A 6,403-nucleotide genomic window follows, 5' to 3' on the forward strand; every position below is an offset into this window, starting at 1 on the left:
ACAGATACACATTGTTTGTTATGGCGAGTTAAGAGGTGTTGAAAATCAATAGTTTTAGACATTTTAAACGCACAAGAAGAAGTAAATGCGTCAAAATCGAAAATTTTTCAACTTTTAACATTGTTTGTTATTGCGAATTAAGAGGTGTTGAAAAGCAATAGTTTTAGACATTTTGAACGCACACTGGGAAGTAAATATGTCTTTCGAAAAAGGTGTTGAAAATCAATAGTTTTGGACATTTTAAATAGAGGTATGCGACGCGCCGCCGATTTCAGGTAAAAATCTGCGGCACGCCGGGCCGGGTACAGCGACTTGAACATTATAATTTTAATTTAATGCACGATTTATTATTAGTTCTGAGTGCGAAAAGACCCTTTAGCGACTAAATCGAATGGTAAGTATAAATCCAGCAAATAACCTTACTAATGAAATTAGTTCGACCCTAATCGTAATCTTAACTAAAACGATATATTCATTTGAACAACAAAGGTTGGAACACATTTTTTTCAGAATTGATCATCTATTTAACCTTTGAAGTTCTGTAAAATATCTATCTTTTGTCCTCAAGACATAATATTTTGATAAGACTATTCAAGTAGAGGTGTGCGCCGCGCCGCCGATTTCTGGTAAAGGTCGGCGGCGCGCCGGCGTCAAGCAAATGTGCTTACTATTTTTACATGCAATCGTCGGCGCAGCGCGGCGGCGGCGTGGCGCACACCTCTATATTCAACCCGTTTACGAACAGAGAAAAAGGTTAAAACAGGAAAAATCCAAAATAAAATTTTGAGGTTTTGTAGGCCTAGGCGACATTGTGCATTGTCCAGTAGAATTCTCACAACCTTCGCGCACTTCTCGAGTACAATGCTCCTCATTACGAGGGTATAACATATCATTTAATTTGAATCGCTTTTCTTCGACCCACTGGATGTCAAAACTCAAACAATTCACTGCATGGTAGTGTTGATTTCGCTCCTGGGGCTGTGAATTCTTCTTTATGAAAATTCAAGATAATATAAGCAACCCGATTTTTCAAGAGCCACCCTACCTCAAATCTTTTAAAAAAAATCATAGCAATTTGACCAATATAAATAGCCTTGTTTATTCAGCAAACTTGCTTTAATCTATTTATGTTATATTGTACGGCATTGCGCAGGTAAACTTCACACATCTAAACAGTCGGTACTTTGAACACCCTAACCACAAGGACCACCCTAATTCCAATCATTTGAAAAAATCGCCAAAAAAACTAACAAATTTGCCAAAGACATCGTAAACTATTTGGGAGCTATCAGTTTTCTATTCCTAAATACGAGCTTTCGATATGTACTGCAAATTTAGTGCCAAGTTTTGTAGTGACGTTTTATTATGCGGTGTAGCGCATTCATCTGCATTAGACTATAAAATTTGATTCCGTCTAACACTAGTTACATTGCTACCAGTTGTATTATACATAAACAATACATTTCTATACTTATTGTTATCATTAAATACGACACATATAGTGTATATAGTTAACCTTTAAATGCATAACGTTTTTTTAAAACAACATTGCGAAAAACATCGCAAAATTATCACAGTAAAGTTTTGAAACTATGAGACAATTTTAACAAAATTTGAAAAAAAAAATGATTTGGGCTTTTGAGGATTAATATGACTCCCATGTTTGGAAATAAAGTCAAATATAATGTCAATTGATACAAAAAACATCTATTGCACATTTTTAAAAGATGTATTATGTACAACAAGAATGTTGACAAAAACGGAACCCATTTGTTGTCAAAATCGGAGTGTGCCAAAATGGGAGCATGCCAAAAACGGAACGTGACAAAAATGGAATCTTACTGTAACTCGAAAAAACAAAAAAAAAATAGCGAAAAGTTGGAAAATTTTCCATTTTGACGCATTTACTTACTAATGTGTGTCTAAAGAGTCCAAAACTATCGTTTTTCAACTTCACGTAACTAGCAATAACAAATAAAAATTTTGTATGAAAGTTGATTTTTTTCATTATGACGCATTTACTTTCAAATGTGCGTTTAAAATGTCTAAAACTATTGATTTTCAACTTCTCGTAACTCGCACTAACAAACAATATTTATCTGTGAAAAGTTGAATTTTTTTCGATTTTGACGCATTTACTTCCCAGTGTACGATTAAAATGTCTAAAACAATTGATTTTCAACTGCTCGTAACTTGCAATAACGAACAATATTTATCGGTGAAAAAATGAAAAATTTTCAATTTTGACGCATTTACATGCGTCAAAATTGAAAATTTTTCAATAGTTTTAGACATTTTAAACGCATGCGTTTGATTTTCAACACCCCTTAACTCGCAATAACAAACAATGTTTATCTGTGGAAAGTTGAAAATTTTTCGATTTTGACGCATTTACTTCCCTGTGTGCGTTTAAAATGTCTAAAACTATTGATTTTCAACTCCTCGTAACTCACAATAACAAACAATATTTATCTGTGAAGAGACGAAAATTTTTCGATTTTGACGCATTTACTTCCCAGTGTGCGTTTAAAATTTATAAAACTATTGATTTTTCAACTCCTCGTAACTTGCAATAACGAACAATATTTATCTGTGAAAAGATGAAAAATTTTCAATTTTGACGCATTTACTTCCCCTTGTGCGTTTAGAATGTCTAAAACTATTGATTTTCAACACCTCTTGTTGAAAGTTGAAAATTTTTCGATTTTGACGCATTTACTTCCCAGTGTGCGTTTAAAATGTCTAAAACTATTGATTTTCAACTCCTCGTAACGCGCAACATTTATTATCAAAAAGTTGAAAAAAGTTCAAAACAATTGAATTTATATAGCGTGTACCATTCCGTTTATCTGACACTGCACGGTACTTAAACGATCAAGAATAAGATACAGGTCAAACTAGCAAACCATAACAAAATGTTCATCTTTGTACAGGTTCGTAAACTTTGTGACTGGTATCGCCTTACTCGCGACAGGTAAATTATCCTCATGACCGGTCTCGAGACCGATGACGCATTTAAATTCCATGACATGTCACGAGACCAACCATCGAGGCTTGGAAGTTAACCTGTTTGAGACATGAGACATTTTCAGCAGAGCGTGAATGTACGGGTGGCTTGACATGTCGCGAAAAATGTACACAGGTTCCAACTATGCTCCCAAACCAATACTTTGACAACATTGAACCCACCAATGCATTCCCAATTCAACGTCAACATTTCATAAGGCATTATATACAAAATGCTCACGTTGAGAAAATGGCGTATGAAAAATTACCTCGTACTTTATATTCCCATTTATGATTTAAGGACCGAACAACTCAATGACGTGTCAAATTAACCATTTTTTCCGAATAATATGCCAGATTTATTAAAAAAATGTATTTTGAACGATTTTTGCAGATAAATATTTTGGTCCCTTTTGAAACATCGCACTGGTTTTGTGCCCTCTCCCATAATCCCTTTTCGGCGAGACGTTAGCTTATCTTGCGTGCGGGTGAGCCCTTTTGTTTACAGCAAATGATTATGTGACGTTTAATTTGATCCCTTTCTTGGTGATGCTATGTTTTTGTTCCCTTTTCAAGTATAGTCTTTTTCATTAAGAAAAGCGCCCATAAACAAATTTTTCCGTTTTGTTGTTTGGTGTATATGAACCGTTAATTTTTGAAGGCAAGTGAAAGGGAACATAAGCAAAACAAGTTCTTTTGCTTATGTGCCTTTTCGATAATCCGTTATTTCGCCAACAGTCAGGCTTCAGAATCGGTTTATTTAAGGTATGTATAAAGCTTTGTTAGTGTCCATTTGAAGTAAGTATTAACCGGAATTGTTTACGTTTTGTTTATCGGCCCATTTGAAATGTTCTCGTCGAATTGTGGCATTGGGTGAGGGTTCAACAATCGCTGTGAAATGTATTTTGGTTCCTAACCAAAATCGCTTCATTCGCTTTATGGGTCGTTTCACGCGAAGTGATCAAGGCACGTGTAATCGACCTTCACGGATTTGAACCAAATTGGGAGGAATTGCCCATCTAGGGCCAATATATAAAAACCCAAATTTTTGTGACAATTGAACCACCCTTGATTTTCTTTTGATCATACCTCCGGTTCTATTTACTCTAGAATCCAACCACAAGATGGCTTTTGTAAAAAAATATTCAAGGAGTCTAGAAAAATATTAATTTTTGACGGCAGTGCTGCCAACTATGCGATTTTATCAGTTAAATATTACAAAATTAATTTTTCTCTCAATACATATATTTTAATTTTGAAAATTCTAATGCCATCGTGTTCCTCAGACATTTTTACATAAAAAACACTTATAATCTCAACATAATTTGAGCGCATCCTAAGATACACCGTTTTAAGGGGAAAAATCGCAATTTCCCATATAAAATCGCAGGCGCACAACAATAAAAAACCAACTTTAGTATTCTGAGTTCATACATAATTTTACGTGATCGTAGGCGAGAAATGATGGAAAACTACGTTTTTTGCTTCTAGCAGATCAGTGTCGATCTTTATGATCGTTTGAAGATTTTCTCAATTTTGGCCAATAAAAATCGATTTTTATATGAGAAAATGCGAGTTTTTCTCTTCAAAACGTATCTCAGGATGCGTTCATATTATATTGAGATTATAAGTGGTTTTAATGTAAAAATGTCTGAGGAATACGATGGCATTAGAATTTTCAAAATTAAAATATATATATTGAGAGAAAAACTAACTTCTAATATTTAACTAAAAAATCGCATAATTGGCAGCACTGCCGTCAAAAATTAATATTTTGTTCTAGAATTCTTGAAAAATTATCTTCAAAAGCCATCTTGCGGTTTGATTCTAGAGTAAATAAAACCGGAGATATGATCAAACGAAAATCAAGAATTTTGACAATTTATCGAAACGGGGGGTGCTCCCGTGACCCGAGAGGTGCTTCAATTGACACAAAAATTTGGGTTTTTATATTGACCCTAGATGAACAATTTCTCCAAATTTGGTTCAAATCCGTCGACTTCAAGTTTGCTTTTTTTATTACTCCGCGTGGAATGACTTTTTACCAATTATAATGCAAAATTCGCATTAAAATCATGCTTATTTGAATATAAATCATACGATTCGTGTTTTGGGTGTAGCATTCAATTAAAATTCTCAAAAAGTATTCCAGTACTGGAACATGCCTTCGAAAATCAGGATTCAATTTTTCGAGCATCCGAGTACCCGGTGTCAAAATTCGTAGAATTGTTGCTGAAGGCGGCATTTTATAATTGAAATTCCAAAATCTAATCCAAGTACTGAGATAGGCCTGCATACATCCGAAGTCCCAAGAAATAGACGAATTCATCTGGTCTATTTTTTGTGTCTATTAATGGATGAGTTTTTTAATCTAAAGCAACCAAAAGTGTCCATATTCGTTAGAAATTGCCATAGATAACAGTCAGTAAGCTGACCAACTCTGACGAAAAAATCCCTACACCATACTGCAACGAAGCGTAATCGTTCTCCACGCTCAGGCAAACAGTTCGCAAAGTGTACGAATTTTTTCGTGCGAGTTGGTCAGCTTAGTTATGAGCCTTAATATTTGGTAGGGTACTCGGATATGCTGTCAACCTGTTGAAAGTGTGTTCGGTAGAACATGTTAGGGTTCATATACCACGCCGACAGAAAATGCTTGCGTTCGGAACCCCTTGCTCCATCTCCGTGGACAAGCTTGAACAGGCTCTGTTCAACTAACTCCCCTCCCCTACCCATCATTTCGACGTATTTTTTCAAATTTTTATCTGGTAGTTTCACGAAAAAACTTCAAATTTCTGAATGTCCTAAAGACATATATTTCTTTTGTTTCGAATGAAAATAGACTAAACTTAGTTCACAAAATTTTATAGCTTTTTTAGACTTTTGTGAAAATATCTCATTTTTTCATCCTCAAAAAGGCAAGCTAAAATTGCGATTTCAAGAAGCATCGCTCCTAAGACCCAATGCAATAAAAAGCCTCATTTTTGTCGTTTTATCTGTGAGAGAATCGAACACCCGAAAACGCTTGATCATTTCTATTTCAAATTACAAGTTCATTCAAACTAAATAACTGTTACTAGCCGGGTCCCTTGCCTTTTTGAGGGTTAAACAAAATCACGGGCTTTTAAAATTTGTGCTTTAAAAGCCATTTTTTGCATTCAGCATAACGGATATAAAATGGAAATAATTTATGAATTCTTGAGTTGGGTCTTGTACCAAGCTTCTAAATCCAAACAATAATGGGATTTGACGAAATTACAGAGAATTGGATCAAGTGCTCGTTGGAGTAAAAGCAACGCTGGTTTCATCATAAGTGTGCGCTTTAAGCGGTTATGATTGGGGAAAAAATTAAAGAAAATAAATAAGAAAAAAGCAAGCGCGCATGCCAATGATGAAA

The sequence above is a fragment of the Topomyia yanbarensis genome, chromosome 2 (genome assembly GCF_030247195.1).
Source record: "Topomyia yanbarensis strain Yona2022 chromosome 2, ASM3024719v1, whole genome shotgun sequence".
Taxonomy (NCBI): domain Eukaryota; kingdom Metazoa; phylum Arthropoda; class Insecta; order Diptera; family Culicidae; genus Topomyia; species Topomyia yanbarensis.